Source organism: Herpailurus yagouaroundi, unplaced genomic scaffold (assembly GCF_014898765.1).
Source record: "Herpailurus yagouaroundi ecotype Mexico unplaced genomic scaffold, PumYag 142, whole genome shotgun sequence".
In the NCBI taxonomy this organism is placed as follows: Eukaryota; Metazoa; Chordata; class Mammalia; order Carnivora; family Felidae; genus Herpailurus; species Herpailurus yagouaroundi.
In genome coordinates this window covers 18,917,290-18,943,662 of record NW_024412397.1, presented here as the reverse complement: position 1 = coordinate 18,943,662, position 26,373 = coordinate 18,917,290, and the positions used below count along the sequence as shown (strand labels likewise).

Below are 26,373 nucleotides of genomic sequence, written 5' to 3'. Positions count from 1 at the left end.
GTAGCATTTATCAGTGCTGATCTATTCCACCATATTAGGAATTATATTCAACTGTATTAGGAATTTCAACTGTATTATGAAGAAATTCATAAGGCTATAGCTAAAATTTTAAACTGCCTCTTAAATTTAATCAGCATTTAATTTATTCTCCAAAAGCTTCCCTGGTTGCTTTTCATGAAACCGTGGTTCTAAGAAATGGTAACAGATGTTGGGGGGGGAGAGTTTCAGGGTCAGACAAGTTTAGGGGAGACGATTGGAATGTTGAACACTTTCTTTTTTAAGTTTTTTAAAATTTTTATTTATATTGAGAAAGATATAGTGAGCAAGTGAGGGAGGGACGGAGAGAGACACAGAATACCAAGCAGTATATTTAGTACATTTAGACATTTTAGTGCCCCCATGATGTTTTTCCTACTTAGCTTCTTGATACCCCAAATGATCATTAGTGTTGTATGATTGAATAGCGGTTACCTCCCAACTCTGTATGAAAATAAAGGTTACCCTTTCTTCTAATCACTCAGAACATGAAAACAAAGCTAAATCTCTAAACTCAGTCTTCACTGCTTTAGCCAGTGACCAGTTATATCCAGTGACAATGACACTTCGGGGATTCTCATAACTCTTTCATGGTGTCAGTGTTGTAGTATTTGAAATCAGTGAGTCAACAGTTGAAACAGAATACACAAGTATACTTGTCATGTTCAGAAATGATGTCTTCTTAGGAGTGAATCCAAGGACTAGGAGTTTTGAACTGGGAATATGCAGTAACGTATTTCTCGAATTAGCTCTCCGCATCAGGTAACACAGAGAGGGGGACGGTTTCCCTAGCATGAGTGAAGACACAGAGATATGACATAAAACGTGTAGAGAGGATAACTAGAAAGTTCACTAGACTCTAAGGGTAGGGTTCCGATTTTGCAGGACGGTAAGGCTTATATAACCACTATACAGGGAGAGTCACAGCTGATGGGAAGATGTGCTGTGACCTGGGCGGGGTGCCAGACTCTGAGGGGACATCCACGGGCCCAGTGGAAGCAGAGGACCCATGCCTGTGAGGGAGTGGAGGAGGAACGTGTAGGGTCCCTGTCATTGTCACTCCGTTGCTTGGTAAAGGATAGAACAGAAACACTAAGTCCCTGTCCCTTACCTTTTGGCATTGGCTGCTGCTGTTTTGTTTTGTGTTTGTTTTTGTTTTTTTAAGTCCATTTTCTCTCGACTTGTTCTTCCCAAACATAATGGAAGATTATACAAAGCCACAGAATAAATACGCATATCTGTCTGGAGCATGAATTTGACTTCAGTGTAACTCTTGCCCAGATCTGCCTGCCCCGTTTCAGTAAATGTTCTACTGGGACACAACCACACTGGTTGCTTGGACGACTTGCTCGTTGTCTGTGTTGCTGTCACACTGCAAGAGCGGAACTGAGTTGTTGTAGCCACTGAAGACCATATACTGTATAGTCCGCAAAGCCGAAAATATTTACTAGCTGGCCCTTTACAGAAAAAGTTTGCTGACCTGCGCCTTGGCTAACTGAGGAGGGAGGGTTAAGTCATGTAACTGCCAAGTCAGTGGAAACACTGGACTGTAATACATCAGAGAAGAATAATTAGAAACCGTGTGGCTTGAAGCCCATCACCACTTACACGTCTCATAACCTCAGGGAAGTTTCTTAACCTCTCCGAGCTGAAGTTTCCCCGCCGCCAGCGGTGATAGAAATAGTGCCTGTTACTGTGAGAAGTAAATCGTGTAATTGATGTGAAATTCTTAGCACGGTGCCCGCCAGGCCGTTAGTTTAGTAAGTGCTGGTTGTCATAATATTCACAGAAACTTGGAAACCCATCCCGTTGCAGTAAGTTGCATTAACTTTAGACAACACGCAAGGTCACTTGAAACATCAGGGTGTTTGTGGACTCTGGGGCTAGTTCACACTCCTCGCTGGTGGACCAGGGAAGCAGAGCGCCAGAGGCCATGCGTGGATTTCCTTCCTAAAGGCAGCGCTTGCCGGTGGTGTTAGGCCGACTCTCGGCTGACGATGGAAATCAGAACTTTGATGTTAAAAATCCTGCTGTGGTGCTGACTACGTTTTTACCTGACAAGCGCTAGCAAGTTAGGAACATACCTGACTCGACTTTTGCTTAATTAAAGAAAAAGAAACGTACCTCCCTAGGAAGTACTTAAATTTTGTTGGTAGGCAGCGTTCTCAATAAGCAGGCTAACGAAGTTCCGTGGATGCTTAGAGCTACAGGTTTGTGTGTGGTTAAATCAGCGATGAAAATCCTCCCTCTGGCAATATCTGCCTTTGGTTTGGCAGACTTGATATTATGTCTCACCGACTCGCCAATCTTTTTGAGACACATCCTTTGTGATAAATAACTGCTGGCTCTGTGCCAGTTTCTCCGAGGTACCTGTTAGCTAGTTTCCCTCAGGAAGTTCTCACGGTGTCACTTGGAGGTATCTGATCCACTCGGGTAAATCCAGATACTCACTTTCTTTGGCCATAGTGTTAGAAAAAAGGCAGTGACCTGTGGCAGAAAGTATGGCAGAAATCATCTAAATCTTATAAGAATTTTATTATGGAAAAGTTTAAGTTCCTTCAAGAACTCATTTTTGGAAGAAAAAAAAAACACCTCATTTTTGAAGCTCATTTTTTAGTGTCTAGAACATAGTGGATGGGGGTGCCTGGATGACTCAGTTGGTTAAGCGGCCGACTTCAGCTCAGGTCATGAACTCACGGTTCATGAGTTCGAGCCCCGCGTCGGGCTCTGTGCTGATGGCGTGGAGCCCGGAACCTGTTTCGAATTCTGTGTCTCCGTCTCTCTCTCTGCCCTTCCCCCGCTTGTACTCTGTCTCTCTCTCTCTCTCTCTCAAAAATAAACATTAAAAAAAATTTTTTTAAAAGAACACAGTGGATGCATAATAAAATACATGTTGATCAAATAAAACACCGTGAGTCTTAGGAGTAAAAAATATAGTAAGAAACATTGTATGACGTGGTAAATAAAAATAAAGTATCCTTAATTATATTAAAAATGTATTTGTGGGGCGCCTGGGTGGCGCAGTCGGTTAAGCGTCCGACTTCAGCCAGGTCACGATCTCGCGGTCCGTGAGTTCGAGCCCCGCGTCAGGCTCTGGGCTGATGGCTCGGAGCCTGGAGCCTGTTTCCGATTCTGTGTCTCCCTCTCTCTCTGCCCCTCCCCCATTCATGCTGTGTCTCTCTCTGTCCCAAAAATAAATTTAAAAAAATAAAAATAAATAAAAAATAAATAAAAATGTATTTGTAATCTTAGGCATAATTATATCCTGGTATGTCAGAAACCCTCCCTCCCTCCTTCCTCTACTTGTTGTTTCTAAGGGATATCGGATAGGATATTTTTTCAGAACTAGCCCAGAGAACCTCTTTGTTATGAGTCATGAAAAGTACCTGTATGTGTCTTGGTGAATCCCTCTTTACTGACTCCTTTTAAAAAATGCATTTTGTAATTCTTTCTGTAGCTACCATTTGCTACAGTGTACATTTCTCTCACTAGTGTCCTTTCTCTCACTAGTGTACACATTGAATGGCCTGTAGCTCCTCCTTCGCCCCACACCTTCTAGCTTCCACCTTTGCAGAGCCGCTGAAATCACATACTCAGACATCACTGGGGTTCTCTGTTCCACACCAGGACCAAGGGGTCCCTCTTCTCACATTCTGTCTTTTGACTTCCACAGCTCTATCACTTATCTTGATTTTTCATTTTACTGTAGTCTTAGCTGGTTTTCTTAATGTCTTGGGGTATCCTAATGTTAATTTTTTTATATATATAAATTTTTAAATATTTATTTATTTTGAGACAGGTGGGGCAGAGAGAGAGGGAGGGAGAATGAGTTCTAAGCAGGCACTGAACTGTCAGCGTGCCCAACATGGAGCTTGAGCTCACAAACCATGAGATCATGATCTGAGCCAAAACCAAGAGCCAGACGTGTAACCAACTGAGCCAGTCAGATGCCCCCAACCCCTAATGTTGCTTCTTACTGCTCTACTGCCCAGAGCCTGAGTTTCTTCACTCACTTGTTCTTTTTCCTGACTTTGGCTAAGAATCCATACATTATCATTGACTCTTCCTCTTAGCAGGTGAGACAGATCAGGTCTACAGCCTGGGCTCAGCCTAAACTCCAGCCCTAAGGCTTTTATCTGCTAGACATTTCCATTTCGCTTCTTGTCATTGTTTCAGATTCAGTGTTTTAGAAAATCTCTCCAAGGCTACATTCTACCTGCTTCTTTCCTAACCTGCCTTTTTCTGTTAAGGGCCCAATTATATAATGATATCACAATTCCTATTCCTTGTCCTTCACCCATTCATACCCAGTCACTGAGCTCAGTCGACTTTTCTTAGCAATATACCTGAAATCTACCTTTTCTTCTGCTAACAACCTAAATTAGGCCCTTGACCTGTGTGCTTCAACGTTTTTGAGATTCTGGCCTTGATTGTCACACATAATCCCCTCCTCCTCTGAGCTCCGTTTTATTCAGTAACACTGTGCCGTGCTGTCCCGTCTTGGTCCTCTCCCAGGGTACGTAGGAAAGCATTCAAAAATATCTGTAGGATGATCTGTTGCAAACACAGTAAAGATTTCAAGAAATGCCCCTTTCCCATTACACTTTTCTTTAGATTATATTGAAATGTCTGATTTCACTGAATATATACAGGTGTACAGTTGCTGTATATGTATAGGTGAAGTGCTGCTGGTTAACAAAAATGCTGAGGATAATCCACATTAACATAATGAAAATTGGCCCTGTTTTCATTAACGTTTCTATTGAAATTTATTTTCCTTTGAATTCCTTCCTTTGAATTCCTTACACCCCCATAAATCTATATGGCCTTCTCAAATTCTTTACTTGTACCGTATTTCTGGTTTGGATAAATTATAATTATTTCTTTAATAGCATTTGTGACCTACCAAATTTGATATTAAAATTAATTAGCAAGTTATATATCTGTATCTAATAGCAGTATTAGAGCAGATTCTGGAAGCAGACTGACTTGGGTTTGAATCCTTGCTCAGCCCTTATTAGCTTTGTGGCCTGAGCAAGGTACTTAAATTCTTTATGCTTTAGGGTTTTTACTTTTTGCCTATAAAATGGACATAATAACTCTCATAACATTGTGTTGTGAAGATTAAAAGAATATATATAAAGCAAATGTCAGCCAATAGTAAGGGCTTAAAAACTGTTACCATCATAATTATTATTTAGTCATTAAGTAATCAGTCAGCCTCATTCTGTTCACTCCTGGTGTTGTACGTTAAACTTCATACCAAGTAAATCTATTACAATTTCTTTCTTACGATTTTCTTTGCTGCTGTTTCCAGGACTACTTGATTAATCTTGCAAGTAGAGTGAATGGAATATCAAGCCAAGTAGTTAGCAGATTTCACCGTTTGACTGATCTGTCCTCATCCATTTATGTTTAATAGTTGTCCTTTTGTTTATCCTGATTTTCCATACCATTAATCTGTTGTCCTACTGATGTACTTTTTTTCAATAATTTCTTAAAAATCATTACAAATACTACTTTTAGTGTTACTGCTATATAAGAATCTTCTCAAGTAAAGTAATTTTAGGCCAATTTTTAAATATACTATTCTCAGCTGCCAGCATAGCTCAGTTTTTGGCCCATCTGATTGCGTATGTTTAAAGTCTTCTATTAATCACCACTGGATTTGTTTTTAAGAACTTTATTACTGTGTAATTTTCCACATCTGTTTTCTTCATCCTTTTTAAGATATAAAAGATGAAGTCAGTAATTCAGCCATTTGATTATTATTATTTTCAGTTTCTCACTTGTTAGCATAATTTTTTTGTAGTTTCTCTCGGTTTCAACAGGAGTGGTTGTGAGTGTTCTCATTCTCCCTCATTTGCATATGATGTGTTCCTTATCCCTTTGTTACTTATCTATTGAAATTCAGTCTAGTTCACTTATAAACTTAACCTTTTTATGTAAACCACAAGCCATTTTTATGATCCATAGGTGGGTGGCTGCTTTCATAACTCAAAAGAAAACTGTCGTTAGAATCTTAACTAGTTTTTATTAGGTCTAAAGTTGGTGTAAAATTTTTTATTCTGCTTCATCTCTGGATCTGACAGGCTATAGCCAATGCCTGATTCGGTTTCTTCTTTTTGCCAGCATGAAGCTTCCCGTAAGTTTTTTTTTTTTTTTTCCCTCTCTCTGACAGAAGTATTTTGTTTTCTTTTTTCTTTTTTTTTTTTTTTTACTTTTTTTTATTTAATTTTTTTTAATTTACATCCAAATTAGTTACTATATAGTGCAACAATGATTTCAGGAGTAGATTCCTTAATGCCCCTTCCCCATTTAGCCCATCCTCCCTCCCACCACCCCCTCTAGTAACCCTCTGTTTGTTCTCCATATTTGTGAGTCTCTTCTGTTTTGTCCCCCTCCCTGTTTTTATATTATTTTTGTTTCCCTTCCCTTATGTTCATCTGTTTTGTCTCATAAGTCCTCATATGAGTGAAGTCATATGATTTTTGTCTTTCTCTGACTAATTTCACTTAGCATAATACCCTCCAGTTCCATCCACATAGTTGCAAATGGCAAGATTTCATTCTTTTTGATTGCCGAGTAATACTCCATTGTATATATATCCCACATCTTCTTTATCCATTCATCCATCGATGGACATTTGGGCTCTTTCCATACTTTGGCTATTGTTGATAGTGCTGCTCTAAACATGGGGGTGCACGTGCCCCTTCGAAACAGCACACCTGTATCCCTTGGATAAATACCTAGTAGTGCAATTGCTGGGTCGTAGGGTAGTTCTATTTTTAGTTTTTTGAGGAACCTCCATACTGTTTTCCACAGTGGCTGCACCAACTTGCATTCCCAAGTATTTTGTTTTCTTTGACAATAATCTGCTGATACCTAGCCAGTCAGAATTGAGTAATTTGGATAATTTCCATCCTCTCCTTGAGAAGTCTAGATACAGTGTTTGAATGATTAGCATTTACATGAGAACAAGAGAAGAGGAAGATGTGTGGCAGCTGGTGGAAGAGGAAGTCTACCTGCTTTTTTCTCTGACATTCCATTTTTTCCCAAAATGAATTATATTGATTGCTTCTTTCAATTATAAATGTAATTCGTGTTCATTTAAGAAATAACCTGAAGCAGTAACAAAATATTTAAAGTGGAAAGTTAAAGTCTACTGTTACCTGTAGTTTAGAGTTAATTCCTGTTTTAGCTGTTTGAATACTTTGAGTCTTGTTTCTGTAATATACAAATAATATTATTCCCTCCCTCTTCCCCAGTATAATAGTTTCCTGCAGCCTGCTTTTTTTTGTACTTAACAATGTTTTATCTCTTCCTGTGAGTCCGTATATCTCCTTCAATAATAGCAAGTATGTAATGAATGCCTACTTTTAGCTGTAAATAAAACAGGCATACTGCCCTCAACTAGCTTCTGTTCTAGTGAGAGGAGAGGAGGCAAGTAAGAAACTAACAAGGGAATACCAGGTAGTGGTAGGATAATACAGTGGAATGACTGGGTACCGCTTTAGGGACTCAGGGGTGAGCACATTGAGGGGATGGCATTTAACCTCAGACTGTGCCACCATCTAGAAGAAGGGCATTATAAGGAGCAGGTAGTATAGAGAGTAAGGTTTGAACATTGAAAAGTTTGGGGAACAGAGAAAAGGCAAGCGCAGAGGGCACTGATTTTGTGAGCAAGTGGAAGACAGATTTGAGATGGCATGGGATAGGAAAGGAAGAATTCCAATCCAGAAGGCCAAGGTGGGGATCTCAGATTTTATTCTAGTATGATGAAATGCCTTCAGCAAATTTTAAGCAGGGAAATTATATGATCTGTATTTTAAAATTATTTTGTATTTGTTGTTTTTGGAATGCTTTTGTTCTTTATTTCACAACATTGGATTCATAGGAAATACACTACTCTGCAAGTTAAAAAAAAAATCTTAGTGTATCATAGCTAGAATTCCCAGGTGACAAACATTAATCTAGCATGTTCCTTATAAAATGTAAAATACTTTATATTTTTAATGTAAAATACTTTAAGAAAACTGTTTTTCTATTGATGAAATATTCAAATTGAATCCAGCTTTGCGTTCTTACAAACAAGGATGCAGTAAACATCTTTGAATATATGTCTTTATACACCAATACTTTTCTCTCTGTAAGATAGGTTCTAAAAATTGGAGTCGGTGTGATCCATTTTTATTTTAAAAGATTGATTGCTTGCTGCTGAGGTGGGAGTCGAGTTGTTGCAGTGGGAACGGAGAAAAGTGGAAAGACGAAGGAGAGCCACCAGGCTTTGGTGATTGTTCACATGTAGGTGCGGTGTGGGGCTGTTAAGGGGGAGGCGGGGGTGAGACAGAAGAATTCAGGGTGATCCAGGTGTGAGCCATGAGCAGCTCTTACAGATGGATTATGATGCCGTAACAACCGGGAGAAAAGCAGGCTGGGAGTAGGAATGAAGTTCAGGACGTCAGCATTGGACACATTAAGTGCAAAGGGCTGTTTTAATCGGTTTGGATGACTGCATAGTATTCCAAAACACAGATGTAGGAGATGCCATTGACCAGTCCTCTATCAATTAACATTTAAGCTCTCTACCCTGCCTTTCTCACCATTACAAACAGTGTTGCATTGAATGGCCTAATTTATATAACTTTTCATGCCTATCTGATATGTTAGAGTAAATTCCTGGTTGTAGAGTACTAAGTCAGAAGATTTCTGCATCTGATTGCCAGAATGCTCTGAAACTTGAAACTGCCCACAGTTGATGGGCATTAGTTTTTCACACCCTCCCTAATATTCCTGTGAATAACAAACAGAATGACTCTTGAACCACAATTATTCTTATAAAAAAATGAAACCTCACAGTTTGTGTGTTTTGGCTCTTGTATTTGTCATCCTATTCAACAGACAATTTACCCATTTATTGAGGAGTTATCATTCATCTTATCTTTTAAAGTATTATACAGGGGTGCCTGGGTGGCGCAGTCGGTTAAGCGTCCGACTTCAGCCAGGTCACGATCTCGCGGTCCGTGAGTTCGAGCCCCGCGTCAGGCTCTGGGCTGATGGCTCAGAGCCTGGAGCCTGTTTCCCATTCTGTGTCTCCCTCTCTCTCTTCCCCTCCCCCGTTCATGCTGTCTCTCTCTGTCCCAAAAATAAATAAAAAAGTTTAAAAAATAAATAAATAAATAAAGTATTATACAAAAATAAAGTTAAAATTAAAAAATTTTATGACGGCTCTTCTCTGTACCAGATACCATATTATAAGCAAGATGGCAACAAAATAAATACGAACTGTTCCTACCCTCAAGGAGTTTATGATTTGGTATGTAAGATAAGACATAAGCCCATAATTGAAATACTGTGATCATGCTTTCTAGCAGGGCAATCTAGAATGCTGTGGGAGAACATAAGAGGCACGCTAGCCCAGACTTGCTTAGGAATCTCGGGAGAATGGTCTGGAAGGGTTCTCTAAAGGAGAGGGCATCCGAATTGAGCCATTAGCAATTAGTAAAGACGAAAGGGAAGGGACATTATGCCAGGCAGAAGGCATAATTCTGCATAATTTACAACATCTGCAAAGCCCAGAGGAAGAAGAAAGCTTAAGGGAAGCTTGCTTATGAAAAGCCAAAAGCTTTGTCCCAGATTATGTGAATGGTTCATGTTATAGCAATTTTCATGTTAGCATTACACCTGGAATTGCATAAATCTTATGTGAAAACAGTTTTTCCAGTAGATCAGTAGAGACACCCTTTATCTGTGACTTATTAAATACTAAGTCAGTAACAGATTTTGTAAAGTTATATGCTGTTAGCAAAGTGTTAAAGAAACAACTGAATGCTGGCTTTCTCCATAAATAATATTTTATTTCCATAAAAGATATTTTTCCATAAATAATATTTTTTAAAAGGGGCTCGGCAAGATATGAAAATGTTTTCAGCATGAGATTTAAAGCACTCTAATGAAAATAAACCATATAATTCTCTCTAATACGTTTAATTTTGCCAAGCAGTCTAAGGCTACTATATATCAAAAGAAAGCTAATATTCAAGACTTAACAAAACTGTCAGCAAACATACCTATATTAATAGAAGTTTGGAAAACAATATGTTCTTCTCTCTAAAAATAACAAAGATTTTACTAGTAGTTGGAAAGAGCTATGGACCTTAGGGATCTGGTGGACAGTAAGATTGATGTTTCTTTAAGGCAGAGTTTTGAAGCTTCGGGCACAGTTTTCACTGAGCAGAAGTCTATAACGCTTATACATCAAGGGCACTTATGTGGTGATTGCAAAAATTGCAGTGACAATTGACTACAGTACTTAGTCAGACTGTGACATTTTAGGTATTTTCTTCCTGCTCTTTTCAGCAGCTGGTTTTATGGCAGGTGCAACCAGAAATCTGGCATTGGGGGTGATAGTAAGATGAATGGTTGGGGAAGACAATGGCTTCCCGACACCGTGTTGAAGAATTACCTAACAAGCTTCCTGTTTTGAAAGTGAAATGTTATTTAGAGAAGAATCTCTAGGAAGAGAAACAGATATCTGGAGCAGTGCTTGAAATCAGGCCATCATTTATTCTGGAAGTTTAAACATCTTTGAAGAATATTTTGAACTGACTGTGTGTGTTTCTGTTGTTTATCTCCTCTTATCACTCGCTGAGTATTTCTTATATCTGTGTTACACTTTGAATGGTGGCATTCAGGATTTTTGCACCAAGAAGGAAAATTAAAATACTTGGTAATATCTGTAGTTGGAAATACATCAGTCAGAGAATTCTGTTTACAAGCCCAGCAGAGTTGTTACAAGCATTTCAACATCCTTGCACAAGCTTAGACTAAAGTTTATTTTTAATCTCAAATTCACGTTCTATCTACATTTCTAAATGCCATTCAATTTCCTTGCTAGCTGTCTCTTTTTCCTCTTAACACATAAAAAAAAAAAATGAAAGTGCACATGTGTATGTATATATGTATGTGTGTTCAGGTATTTAGATATCCCATGTATACTTAGTATATAAAATTAGAAAATATTAGGTGAGTCACAGATCATTGAATTCATTCTGGATGCATTGCTTTGTAGTCTTTGTATCCACTCTTGATATATAAGGTACTTAGAACAAGGACTGGCATGTAGTAACCATTCAATAAATGTGATCCATAAGTACTCTAAAACACATATGAGGACATGCCTCTATAGCTCATGATAGGTTGATGATTTAAATGAGCTTTCTGTCAAAATTTGGTAGCTCCTATCTTAAATAGAGCTCCTGATGGAGTTCACATCTGAGTGGGGGAGGAGGTCAGAGGAGGTACATAAAAGCCCCTGGATCTAGCAGAGTCAGCCCCAGAAGTTGCTCAGTTAATCAAAAATGTTGCTCAAGTGTGGAATCATGTAAAATTATATGTATTCTTAAACATTTCATTTTAATTTAAATCCTGTCAAGATAATTTTACTTTTCTTCTCTTGATGTGAGACCAACGCTTTTCCTTTCTATAATTGGACCACTGATTATAGTTCTAGAACATTCTTCCTGAGCCATGCCATCTTCTGTTTAAGTAAGTTAAGAAATTAAAGATACATGTAAAGCAGTCTCAGAGTATCAGAGACGCCTGGGTGGCTCAGTCAGTTAAGCATCCGACTTCGACTTCGGCACAGGTCATGACTTCACCATTCCCAAGTTCAAGCCCCACGTCAGGCTCTGTGCTGACAGCTCAGAGCCTGAAGCCTATTTCGGATTCTGTGTCTCTCTCTCTGTCTCTGCCCCACCCCCACTCATGCGCGCACGTGTGCTCTCTCTCCCTCTCTCTCTCTCTCTCTCTCTCTCTCAAAAATAAACATTAAAAAAAAAATTTTTTTAAACAGTCTCAGAGTATAATCCTAGATGTTTATACTTTGCCTGGTCTTGTGCATTTGTCTCACACCTAATTTCATGAGTGTGTCTATGTGTGTGTCCTTCTAGAGCCTTCTTCCCCTGGTATTTTATAATTTCATCTGATGTTTAATTCAACTGCCTATTTACGTTGACAAGCACAGCTAGCATGGCTTTGGTTAACTCCAGGTCAAAGAGCGCCCACCTCGGGGGAGCGGTGGTGAGTGAGCCTGTTGACTGCTGGCATTCCTCAGGGAGTGGGCATCAGGATGCTTTACAGAGGGAATAGAGTGTATTGGTTAATGCCAAGAGTCAGTAAAGTCAAGGTCATTTGAGAGACATTCTGTTGCACGGTGCCCAGAAGTATTTACGTGACACTATGGAATGCAGAAGGGAATGAATGACCACTCCTGTGGGCGAGGTATTTCCAACCCAGCAGAGATGACAGAGATGAAACGAGTGAGTGCAATCAAGGGTTTCGGTGCCACCACAGAGGGTGACAGACCACAAGGTAGGAAAGGGTGAGTCCCGTGGAGGTAGGAAACAAGAACAGCAAAAGGTTCCTGAAGAAGGTGACATTTGAGTTGCATCTTGAGTAGCTGTTCCGTAGGCACACGTGGAGGAAGAAAACTTTTCGGAGAGAGGATGAAACATCAGTAGTCGTGCAGAGGCATTGTTTAGCTTGTGTGCATCTCAGGAACTTTAGGGTTTGGGTTGTGCTGGGAGCAGAGGCTGCAAGGGAGTGTGGAAGTCAGAAGGGAAGAGAGAGAAAGCCAGCGGGGAGGAGGGGTGACATGGTGGGAGGCCTTTCCTCGATGGATTGCTCCATAGTTTCCGTGTCATAGGTCAACAGAGACAAACTCAGAAGCCTACACAGGTAAGGCAGGGAGCATGAATTAATAGAACAAAGTAAGCCCACTTGGTTTACCTTTCATTTTTCCATGGTTGATAGCACTTTTCCAAAGAATGTTTATCATTTTTTTAAAGAGCGGGTTTGTTTATTTATTTTGAGAGAGAGCATGTGCAGGTAGAGGAGGGGTAGAGGGAGGGCCAGAGAGAGAGAGAATCTTAAGCAGGCTCCATGCCCCCAGCGCAGAGCCCAAATGCAGAGCTCGAGCTCACAACTGTGAGATCATGATGTGAGTCGAAGGACGCTTAGCCGACTGAGCCACCCAGGCGCCCCAGAAATGTTTATCTTTTTAACACTACTCTCTGGAAAACAGCAGTGTAAGCCTTTAGTAAAATGCTACGGGCTATTCTCCTTGAATAGTAGGGATAGAACTGGGGGGGGGGGGGGCGCTGCGGTGGCGCCTGTGTAGACTGATCGGCTGCAGCTCAGTTCCTGTCAGTGGTGCCGTGTGGAATTGTGGACCTAGTGTTGCCTTATCTTCTGATTTTTCAAGAGAGCTGAAAATACAGATTTTTATTTAAAACTCTCCCAGTTTTTCAATGCTAGTGACTAATCTAAATGTCTTTAGAGTCAGTACTATGCTGAATGCATAGTGGCACATCCAGAGGGACCGTCGGAAGGGTTTGAAGCAGAGGCAACCGGATCACATACTCCATTTTGGAAGTTCGCGGCTACAGAGGATGAAATGAAGAAAGTTTGTTCTGTGAGGCCTCAGTGAAGGTTCAGGCAACAGTTGATCGGGACTTAAAGGGAATCTGTGGTGGCCAAGTGAAGAAAAGGGGTAGGAAGCATGATAGAGAATAAGTAGATTCTGATAAGCCTTAAAATACAGTATCTACCTTTCTCAAAGTCAGCATATATAGTATATACACTTAAGTATATATACTAAATTACAATATAAAGTGATGCCATAATGAAAAAGTAAAAGCCACATTTTCTGGAAAAAAAAAATTTAGAAAGGGATGGGCTGTGTATAAACTGGTAGAGAAGATAGTCATGTAAGATAAAGATTTAGGAGGTATCTGGCTGGCCCAGTTGGAGCACGTGGCCCTTAATCTCGGGGTTGAGGGTTCGAGCCCCATGTTGGGTGTGGAGATTACTTTAAAATCTTTAAAAAAAAAAATATTTAGGTTAGGCATAGAGAGGAATTTTTAAAGTAAAGGACTTGTGGAATTGTTGGAAATATTTAATAGGATATTTCATCTACAAAGTAATAGCAGCCACAAAAGATGATTTATTTTTTTTAATGTTTATTCATTTTTGAGAGAGAGAGAGAGAGCGCAAGCGAGCACTTGTGAGTCAGGAGAGAGGTAGGTAGAGAGGGAGGGAGACACAGAATCCAAAGCAGGCTCCAGGCTCCAGGCTGTCAGCACAGAGCCCTACCTGGGGCTTGAACTCACAAACTGTGAGATCATGACATGAGCCGAAGTTGTACGCTTAACCGACTGAGCCACCCAGGCGACCCAAAAGAGGCCTTAATTTAAAGAACTTATTATTTTGTATAAGAAGACATCCAGAAGTAGCTGGTAAAGTGAGCAGCTCAGTGGTATGGTCAGGGACCCCAGTCTTTCCGTCTCTCTGTTTTGCTGCATTCGGTGCGTTGGTCTTAGGCTAGACGGCCACCACAGACCTAACCACCTATGCAGAGAATACCATCCAGAGGCAGTAAGGAGAAACTTTTAAAGTAAATACCCACCCTGAGAAAACCTTGTGTCTCAATTGACCAGAATTGTATCACATGCCCATTTTTAAACCTGTTGCTGGCAAAGTAAACAGAATTCTCATGACTGACTAATTGAAATTCATCCCTGAGATAACAAGAAGGCTATCATCCTCCCTGAGCACAGGGTTTTAGTCTTAGGAAGGCAACCAACCTCTTTAAACCAGTGTCCTTACCTGTAAAACGGGAATAATTTTAGGTCTTCTTGAGGATTAGTTGAGCTAACATATGTAGGATATTTAGTGTCATGACATTTAAAGTGTTCAGGAAATGGTAGTGGTTGAGATGGCTAATAGTCATCTTTGAAGGTTCGAGTTTCTGAGCTCGAAAGAGACTTTAGTCTTGTTTTAGGAATAAAATTCTTGGGGCTCCTGGGTACCTCAGTCGGTTAAGTGTCTGACTTTAGCCAGGTCATGGTCTCACGGTTCATGAGTTCAAGCCCTGAGTTGGGCTCTGTGCTGACAGCTCAGAGCCTGGAGACTGCTTTGGATTCTGTGTCTCCCTCTCTCTCTGTCCCTTCCCTGCTTGTATCTGTCTCTGTCTCTCTCTCAAAAATAAATGAACATTAAAAAAAAGTTTAAGAATAAAACTCTTGAGGAGTGTGTGGGTAGCTCAGTCAGTTGGGCATCTGACTCTTGGTTTCAGTTCAGGTCATGATCTTACGGTCTGTGGGTTTGAGCCCCACGTCGGGCTCTGCACTGGCAGTGTGAAGTTTGTTTGGGATATTCTCAATCTCTCTCTCTCTCTCTCTCTCTCTCCCTGCCTCCCCCCCTCCTTCCCTCCCCCTTCCTTGCTCTCTCTCTCGCTCTCCCTCTCTCTCAAAATAAATATAAATAAACTTAAAAAAAAAAAAAGAGAACTCTTGAGTCACCTGGCTGGCTTAGTCTGTAAAGCATATGACTCTTGATCTCAGAGTCTTGAGTTCAAGCCCCGCCCCACATTGGGGGGTAGAGTTTACTTTAAAAAAATAAATAAATAGATAAAAAAATTTTTTTTAATTTAAAAGAATAAAACTCTTAATAGGAAACATTTTAAAGCGAGCTGGACTAATATAAAATTACCCTAAAAGAATCAACTTTCCCTTTTATTCCTGTAGGAACAATGAGCTGGGATAAAAAAGTACAGGATAAGCCTCAAGAGATCTGGTGCTGTTCTCTCCTATGTACTGTCCAAAGTAAGGGCCCTTCCCTTCACTGCACTGGAAGGAGAAGATTGCTCTTGATTACCTCACACTGCCCCTCCCTCCTCCCAGCTCAGCTGACTTGTGCTCCTGCTTCAGACTGCTGCTAAGCACTTGAAGACAGAGTAGGTGCTTAGACATAATTCTCATTTATTCGAATGTTTAACTACTTAGGTAATTCTGCCGTTCCCCAAAGTTACATCTTAATGTAGAATATTCATTAATACCTTGAAAGGCCCTGAAACGTCCTTTAAAAGGAATTTCAGGAGCAAGTCAACATTTGTGTAAGCCCACCACACCAAATTAAAAGCTTCTTTCTCATATATACAAGAGTGGCCCTTTGTAGGAGAAGGCCATCCAGCTCCCATAAGCCTCTTGAATTTCTCTGGGCGAACACACCAGCATATGGCATTGTTTCTGTGTTGCTGTAATTTATGTAAATGCGTTGTCAGAGATGAATTAAAACTTATAGTTGTAAATCTACAAGGACACAGCTGTAACTCACACAGATTTATCACTTGTGGACGCGTATATCAAGCCTCTGGAATTACTGCCTCTACCGTAGACAGAGGTTAAAGAAGAAGGTAACAGCTTACATGCCATTATACATATACAGCAGTTTGTCATTCATCGGTGGTGGTAGGAATACAAAATATAGCAGGTGGACCGTCCTTCACCCAACACCATCTAATCGACAAATTGCAGTAAGAATGCCGAAAGAGAGATCACCAGATGACGAGTCAGAAAACTTCGCCTCACATCCAGTCACTAACTCTGTCACTCAGACTTTTCCAAGCCTGCGTTTACTTGGGCTCAGACTGCTTTTCAAAAACCTGTTAATACCGCCTCCGGCATGCTCTGCATGGTTTTTGCCAGGTGGCCGTACATTCATTCATTCATTCAACAAATGTTTATTGAGTGCCTACTGTATGTCACTCACTTGTTTTAGGCTGAAAGAAATAATGGAGGCCAACATCCTTATTTTTTGCCAAAAAGCTAAGTGAGGTCAGAAAGATGAGGTGCTTTACAGAGGATGTGAAAGAGCTTTTGGAAAATTGTGAAATGCATACAAGGGGAAATCATTATTAATTGTAAGACAAAGGCAGTATCTCCTTTATATGATGTGTGTGCTTAGTTCTCCTGATGTTTACACCTGCCTTGGAGTTCCTTTTATATATAACTTCACTCGCATTGTTTTAGCATTGTTCTTCCTAAACCAGGTGACATATCAGAATCACATAGGAAATTTCAAACTGGATTTTCCCTACCTCAGACCTCTGAATGAGAATCTCTAAGGCAGGGCCCTAGATGTCTACTGGCAAGTAGTTCTAAGGCAGACTGGAGTTGAGAACCTCTAGGTTTACTGACTGAAATGGCAGATTATATGAGGAACAAAAAATATGTGACTTATTGTGAATTAATATTTTAAGTCCACAGGGTCTGTAAAATTAATTAAAAAAAAATAAAAACTTGCATCATATAGACTAAAATGGAGACTTAGGATGGCCTTAGTGGAATTTGATTTGGGTGGGAGGTATCACCATGGAAAAGGCAGTGTAGCAATATTAAAGGTTTAGGGAAGAAAAACCAGTCATAATTCCCCCCCACAAAGATTTTACACTTATATATTGCTTATTCACATGTATAGCAACTTGTAGATGTTTGTAGTCATGGTCTATATTTCCCTATATTTGCTTTGAAATATAACATAAAATTATAATATTTTAGTTTATGAGGTTTTAGTTAACTCCTTTCTGTGTAGAAATTTCTCTTATCATCTTGAGCTGAGCTGAGGCCAGAATCCCTAGATTTTCATATTGCATTTGAGAATTTTCCTGTTACGTTAGGCCATCCCACCCTGACAGAACATTAAGCAGCTACTCTTAGGTACATGGATAGCCTCATTTTCTCCCCACAGTGCCCTTTTTGATGACTTTTCTGTTCTTCAAATTACAACAGAAGGGAGCCCCTACCAGATAAAATCACTAACTGAAAGTGTACTTACGGAAATCATCAATATCTTATTAACCCCTTATAGCTTTGCCCCTAATTGGGAGTTTTCTCCAGTTACCCCAGTACAACACACAATTCAAGAGTTTTCTGTCTCTGGATAGCTCTCATGGTATAGTAGGATCTTTTCTCTTGCAGCATCCATTCAAATAATTTATTAATTTAGTTGATATTAAGAATTTACTGTGGGGGCGCCTGGGTGGCTCAGTCGGTTAAGCGTCCGACTTCAGCCAGGTCACGATCTCGCGCTCCGTGAGTTCGAGCCCCGCGTCGGGCTCTGGGCTGACGGCTCGGAGCCTGGAGCCTGTTTCCGATTCTGTGTCTCCGTCTCTCTCTGCCCCTCCCCCATTCATGCTCTGTCTCTCTCTGTCCCAAAAATAAATAAACGTTGAAAAAAAATTTTTTTAAATAAAAAAAAGAATTTACTGTGTATCAGCTACTATTGTCAGTGCTGCAAACTACTGAAATAATATATTTCTATTTAATGGTTATGAGGAAACTAATGCCTCCTCTAGAAATAGAAGTTCATTCTTAGCTACCTTGCTTTTCTAAGTGGTGAATCCAGTGAAATTCCCAGGATGAGTCACTTCCACATATGGGGAAAACACTCACTAAGCATTTAGTTTGTCAGTATGTCCTTAATAATATACTAAAAGGAATTATATATGAAGAAGATTTTATAGCAGAGCAACAAGAGAGAAGACTAGGCCAGAGCTAGGTCACAGAGGCCCTTGTGTCATGATGAGAAATTGTATTATCCTAAATGTAGTGGGAAACTATTAAGGGTTCTAAGCAAGTGACTTGATCTGATTTAACTGGTGTGTGGGGAATGAATTGAAGGAAGACAAAAGCGGAAATGGGAAGACCACTTACAAGGCCATCCAAAGGTATTTCAGGCTAGAGATGACAACAGTCTAGACTGGAGGGAGGATCGTGAAGATAGAGAAAAATGAACCGATTTGAGATGAATTTGAGAGAGCGAAGTTTTGAGGATGATTTCTAGGTTTTGGTTTGAGCAACTGCATAGCTAGGGAACACTGGAAGAGGAGCAGATTCGTGGAATAAGGAGTGGTAGACAATTAATTGTGTTTTATGCTAATTTTGAGGAGCCTAGTAAACATTCACGTGGAGCTGTTACATGGCTTTAGAGACAAACAAGTAGACATCATTGATACGTTCATGCGTTTACAGCCACGGCTGTGGACAAACAGACCGTGATAAGAGAAAATTGGATAGAGTGAGAAGGGATGGGACAAAGTCCTAAAAAAAGGTCACCATTTAGGGATGAGATGGAAGAGGTGCATCTTGCAGAAGCATGAGAATGGGTGGTTGGAGGGCATGAAGAAAATCAGAAGACTGTTGTGTCTTAGATACCAAAAGAGGAGAGTGTCTCATGGAGGAAAAACTACTGAAAGGTCAAGAAAGGTAAAAATTACTTGAAGCCCATTAGATTTGGCAACAGAAGGTCACTGGTGACTCTAAAAAGTAGCGTCAGTGCCGTGGTGGGACTGGAAGCCTGACGGCAGTGATGCCATGGGCAGCCAGGCTTGCGTAGACCACTCTTTCAAGAAGCTTGGTTGGAAAAACGAGAGAGAAGAGACATAGTGAGGAATAAATGTGACATCAAGAGAGTTTTGCTTTTCAAGATGTTTCTCTTTTTTTAATGTACTATAGAATATTTGACTTTTTAAGGGTAACACCTGACCCATGGTTTACCCAAGTGAAACATTTAGCAGTAGGAAAGGGTTTAAAACAGGTATGAAAGATGCTGTTTTGGATTGACTATGGAGAGAACACTCCTACATGTTTAATGCCAACCTAGAGAGAACACAGGTGGCATGAGATCTATGCTAATGAGAAATGAAAGACCATTCAGACAGGCCTTTGAAGCCACAGACTAAGACGAAGAGCAATACCTTCGTATCTAACTTTAATAAGGGGCATTTGCCCAGGGATTTCAGAGACATGTTACTAATTTGGTGAATTTCAAAAGCATACAGCTTCTGAGTATTCTTAAATGAAATTGTTCAACAATCCTGTGCCTCTAGGATTAAAGGGCCTATGTTTTCTCTAAGGATGGAGCGCTATTGGCTATATATTTGACTTACCAAATATATTTAATATAAAGATAGCATGGCCGTAGCATTCTTTTCATATTAGCGAGAAGGGTTTCATTTTGATAAGCATAGTTTTTAGAGGTTTTCTCTTAATTTTCTCCAGACAAGAGAGGTAGGTTCAGGGTTCAGTTTGCGTTTCTGAATTTCCACCAAGAAGATGCAGGTGGCCTCATAGGCTTGAGCTGGGTTTTTTTTGTTTTTTTTTTTTTTTTTCCTTATGGTTTAGCCATCTCACCAAAGAAAGAGCTTCACTCTGATTTTTCACCTTTTCCGTAAAGCAAATAGAGAGCTGTTTACAACAGCCTTTGTCTGGCTTTGGCATTGATTTTAAATCACCTGGATTGATCATGTGGTTATGGGACTTTAGAAAATCCCACCAAACACCAAAGCCTCTAAACACAATTAGAATTGAGGGGTTTTTGATCTGCTAGCATAATGTCTATAGGAGTCCATTTTAAATTATCTTTAACTTCTGCCCAGGTTAGGTGGGAAAAAGCACTGTCCTAATGCATGGTGTCTGGGGTTTTGTAGATGCTCTCAAGCACGTAGAAACGTTCCTAGTTTTCAAAATGAGGAAGCAGCTAAAATCTGTCTTGGAGTGTTTCACTGCCTAGGCAGTTTCCTCAGCCAATGAGAGGAAGATATGCAAATCAGCCAGCTGTCCGGTCACACACTCCTGGTTCGCGGGACCACGAAGGACTCAGGCAAGCTGATCTCAACCAGATTTGACAAAGAGGTGGAAGGTCTAAAATGAAATAGGTCAACACAGATTCTCTAATAATAGGTAGATGTGAAGGGACGAAGAGGGATCCCACAGGAAAGCTGCTTTCTAAAGACTGCTGATATCCCTGCTTTTCATTTCAGATTTCTCCTCATCAGTGGCACCTGTGTCTGAACCGTCTTATCTGCTGACGAAACACTTCCTATTTTCCATTAATTACCTTTTAGGTTATTTCTAGAAGATCAGTGTCTAACAAAGTAAATATTTATAAGGATTCAAACTACTTTAAGAAACCGACTTTGCCTTTCTTATGGGAGGTATTTTTCTAAGGCTTGTTATAGTACCTCAATTTTGTTGTCATGGTGACTAGATAATAGAATATAACTTTTCAAAAATGAAAACCTGCTTTTAGCCAGATCCTTCCAACCAAGTAGTCATAAATATAGAGTTTAGAGTGGACAGTTTATGCTCAATTTCTCTCCTAGCTAAAATCAAAATTTACTTTACAGATATCCGCTTTCAATAATTAAACACACACACACATACACACACACAGAGTAAACTCCCTGCCAGTCTCCTAATAGTGAAACATAGTAAGCACCAACAAAGACATTGTTGTTTTTGAATCCATGTTCTTTCTAGTTAAAAAACACATGTGCCCAGAATCATCATAATTTTGGAGTATTGTTATGGTAGCGCCTTAATAAACAATATACTGTTTTCCTCAATACCTGTACATAATTGTCAGTGGATAAAGAAAAAGAAACAGGAAAGTCTCTTGTCAATAGCCTGAAAAAATAACATTCTTTTGAAGTGTGATTAAAATCCTGTAAGAGATCAGTGCTTTGTTTCCTAAATTCACTCACAAGACATTTTACACAATTGTTGTTTTTCTTTTTTAATATTCTTTTGATGTTATAACAATAGAAACATATTGCAATCCTTCCTATAACATTATGTTGGAGGAATGTTTACAGTATTTCATGCTTGAGCTAGTGCACATTTTAATGCTTAAAGATGTTATTTTATCTGTTAGAAAAAAAAGCATTGATTGCAAAAAAAAAAAAAAAAGGAAAGAAAGAAAGAAACCTCAAAATGCTTTCCACTATGCTTTTTTCTTCCAGCAGATTTTCTCCATGTTTCAAGAAAGATGGCTTTACATAGTAACTTAGAAATAACACGTAATGATTAACAGAATGATGGATGTGACGAATCACCTTTTTCTTGAGAAATAATAAATCAACATATTCCTACCCATAAATTTTTACTGAAAAATGAAATATTAGCAGCATATATTTAACGAGGTGTCAGATACACTGTCAACCAAATGTTGCCCTCATAACCAGTAGACTACCTTAAAATGTAAAACCAGTTACATTTTTTTATTACAACTAAAGTAATTCAAATATAATTTATAATTTTCTAAATTTAGTAGACTTTTACTCCTTGTTTTTACTCTTCTAATCATAAGCATGGACATGATCTGCTTGAGCATTATCAATATTAGACCCCAAAGTTAAGCAAATAAAACCTCCTGATGTAGAGGTTTTTACTCATGAAATTTTTAGTTAGGCTTTAATTTTAGGATTATAAACTGAAATATTCAAAAGAGTTGCCCTTTTTATACTTAAGTGGTTCCCCCTGGCCCCTGTTTAGGTAGCATTTTTTTTCCCCTTGCTCTGGTTTTATTTTTAGGCAGTCTTTATATCGAATTCTGTTTGGATTTTCTGGAAGCTTATTTGAAGGGTGAATTTGTGAATACAAATTGATTGCTAGTTGCACAGCAAGTTTGCTTTATTTCCATTTTGGGGGTGTTTTTCCTTGAGTAGCCCTAGTGTATGATGGGAAGTGGAGCAGGGCAGTGTCCTTCCCCTGGCTGTATTGATTTGCCCTTCAGCTGTGTGCAGTGCAGAGAGAACCTCAGGCCTTGTTGTTGATTATCTACACAGTGTCTCTGGGAGCATTATTGACCCATTGCCGCTGACTGCCTGTGGCTCTTGATTTTTCACACCGTCTCCATGACACTCATAATAAAACATACTATCTTATTGCAACTCAGCTCTGGGAGCCAACTGATTCAGCCGTAGAATACCACAGTGTTTCTAGAGAACATTTATTGTATGTGGGGTAAAGTGTTGTAGCAATTTTAGGATTCTGTCTTGTATAGTTTTAATAGCTACCTCTAAAGCAAGATTCCACACACACTATTACATTTTTATTGTTTTAAGAAAACCAATACTAGCTTTGCCTGTATTGTTAACAGGAAAATTTGCCTTATTAGTACAAAATTAATTTTAGAGCATTGACATAATGAAAGGAATATTCTGTTTTAACATTAGGCTTGACGTGTGGCTATAATATTCATTTTCAAAACTAAATTTTGAAATATATTACAAGGATTATGCCATAACTTGTACTACAGTAAATGATAGTTTTTTTTCAGATATCTGATTGTATTTGAATAACACGCTCCTAATTTACTATTTCCAATGTATTCTCCAAAGTACATTTTAACTTCTGATAGGGTATCAAGTTATAAGAAATGACATAACATCTTTCTTCTTAGTTATCTTGGAAGACTTTTTAAAATTTAGGCTGTAATTAGTAGAAAATGGATTTCTTTGAGCATATTTGTTTTGTATTGGAGGTTTCATATTTTTTGAAATACCAGATTATTTTAATTTTTATTTCCTGTTTTTTCCCAATCCACAGTTAGCATTAACAATTCCTTAGTATCCTTAGTGTTGATTGGTAGTGTAGTGTTTCAAGAAAACTCCCAGAGATCCTGAGAAATAGGTTTTGATTCTGTTAGTACAGAGAGAATAAAATGAACGTGTTTCTTAAAGATACTTTAAATAGTTTAACCCACTGTAAGTACTGTTATGAATATAAATGGTAAAATAGTTCAGAAGAAAACAATTACTTTTGCCAGAAGTATCTGGACATTTTTATAGAAAAGATAAGTCAAAGCAAGAGTTTCAGGTTAGGTTAATATTGTTGGCCACATTTTATTAAAGTTGTTTAAGAGTGTTTTCATTAGTCAGAACAAACTAAAATTTCTTTAACAAGCCTATTTTTAATAAATTCAGATTGGGAACCTTATAATAAAGCTAATTTATATTCACATGCGTCCAGTTTCACAAATTCCCTGAATTAGAGGATCTTTCAAAAATGTTTGCCATAAAACTGCTTAACAATATGTTCAAATTAATAGTGGCTTACCACTGGAAAAATGTTAATTTGTTTAAAGTTCAGTGAGCTTTGCCTTTTAATTTTTTAACATTTCGAAAGCATAATTCATTTGCATGGGTGGATTTAGTTTGTGTTTTCTTGTTTTATCAAATCTAAATGTATGCTTTTTAAAATACCAAATTGTCGGGGCTCCTGGGTGGCGCAGTCGGTTAAGCGTCCGACTTCAGCCAGGTCACGATCTCGCGGTCCGTGAGTTCGAGCCCCGCGTCAGGCTCTGGGCTGATGGCTCTGGGCTGATGGCTCGGAGCCTGGAGCCTGTTTCCGATTCTGTGTCTCCCTCTCTCTCTGCCCCTCCCCCGTTCATGCTCTGTCTCTCTCTGTCCCAAAAATAAATAAATGTTGAAAAAAAATTTTTTTAAATACCAAATTGTCATAAAATAAGAGCTTTTGAAGTAAAGTTTTTAGCAAGTATAGTTTTGGGCTGGTGGAGGCATAGAGCACGGCCTCAGTAGACTGCCTCCAACAGCGCACAAAACCCCGAGCAACTAAGTTGTCTCTAATTAGAGCTGTGTTGTTTCTCAGCTCATTTATTTTGGGTTTATGGCCATTGATGTAAATAGAAGCCGATGGCGGAAAATCAGAGGAAAAGCATCCCGCTTCTCATCCCTCCAAATGAGGGATGTATTCTATAAAATTAAAAAATTAATTCTCCATGATTCTTCATTCCACACCTCAGTGAGTGTTTGGACATGTGATGAGGATCCACGTGATAGAATCTCTCCGACTCTCAAACAGAGGCGTTTTTCAAATCTGGGTACCCAGGCTTAGGCAATATTTCATTCACCTCCGGGTGGCGGGGAAGAACAGAGTACATTGGACCCATTGTTATGCAAGCAGTGGTCGTCCACAGCCAAATTTTACTTATGTGGATTTAACACCCACAGTAGGGCAGGTTTGAATTCTGTGTTGGAGTCAAGTATCAAGTTTACAGTAAACCTTGGTCATCGTGGTTTTTCACCCTCCCACCTGATGGTTTTTGATAGCTTGAGGTTTGTGTTCCACTTAAGCCGGAGTATTTCAGTGTGTCTTTGGGCATTCAGACCACTTTAAAGTGTACATAAGGCTTCCTCTAACCAAGTCATAGTTATCAGGTACTGCAAAGGTTAAGCCTTATCATCGGCACCAAAAAAAAAAAAAAAAAAAAAAAAAAAAGGTGAGGTTTCATCAAAAACTTCCATCCTCACAACCTTTCGACCACAATTTGATGATTATTATTGATTATTTCACAGCCTTTCACTCACGCTCTGCCACTGCGGCCAGCCCTGATATACAGATAGGGCTGCAGTCCAGCTAAAATAAGACTCCATCTTGATAATGGACTGAGATGAGATACTGTTATTTGATAAAGATAATTGATGTTTCACAGTGAATTGGAAAGCAGCTTCAAGTGCACCGTATTTGGAGCTATATTCTATCCACAAATATGGCAGTGGTTTATAAAAATAGAACAAAAGAACTAAAGCTAAATATTTGGATGTGGCTCATTTAGAACAATTGGCGCTGTGGTTTTGTTTTATTTTGTTTTGATATTTGATTATTTAAAGTTCCACTCGGTGGGGGGGGGGGTAAAAATTGGAAGGGGCATATCGTGTTATTTTTCCTCTCCTGTTTCAGGTTAGTTTGTTAAAATCTTACATGGCATGGGTGTTATTGATCAGCTCCCTAGCAGACCTAATACCTAAATTCTGTGTTTGGATTATGATGAATCACTGTCACACATAAACCGGGTATCTTAGGTCAGAGTTAAATTTCACGGTATCATTAATTTCGCGAACATTTTACATGCTGTATGAAAACACAATTTAAATTATTGATCATCAACATCATGTCTCATGGCAAAGGCACTTCGAATAATCTGGGAATGCAGGTTGGGCTTCTCATTTATTATTAACAGATTTCTCCAAATGTAATATATAACTCACTGTATGTGTTTGTTCATCATGCTCCCCTTCCGCCACCAGGTTTAAGTTGATTAAGGTATCATTCGTCTTAGGTACTGTTCATCCGATTTCTTTTTGTCTTATCACCTTCGTAACCCCTAATTAAGCAATAAGGCTTGACAGGGAGTATGGTTATCATGAGATAATGACACCCCAAGTGTGTTGTGAGGCACAAGGTTCAGCTGAGTGCTTCTAAACCTCTAGGGGTGTGATTATCTCCTGATAAACATGCCACGTTGCGGCTCGTTGATATCATCGTTGCATATCCACCGCTGGAGTTGGGGTAGAATTGACACTTCCTCGCCCACCTTCTTACCCATCCAAATTCTTGATTTCATAAAGTTATTTATTGGTTCAGATCTCAGACTTACAAAGCAAACTTGAACCCATAAGCTTTTATTTTATTGTTTAGATAGAATCAGTTGACTTGCAAGTATATCTTTGAACAAAATAGAAATTAACTTTTTTTAAGTTTCTTCTGAAGAAAGACTGCATAGAGGAAGCAAATGAATTTTTTGATATTGTCATTTTTCAGCCATTAGCAGATCGCATGCCAATAAATGGTAAAAGACTAGGCATGCATGCATGTTCGTGTAAATGAAGGTATTAACTAGTTGAAAGTTGTG

At 39.1% G+C, this 26,373-nt stretch overlaps 1 protein-coding gene across 7 annotated transcripts in view; it reads left to right on the top strand.

The window, feature by feature from the left end:
* The window catches only part of WDR7 (WD repeat domain 7), a 354,164-nt gene that overhangs the window by 282,342 nt on the left and 45,449 nt on the right, over positions 1 to 26,373 (top strand). The gene's annotated exons all lie outside the window — the stretch shown is intronic.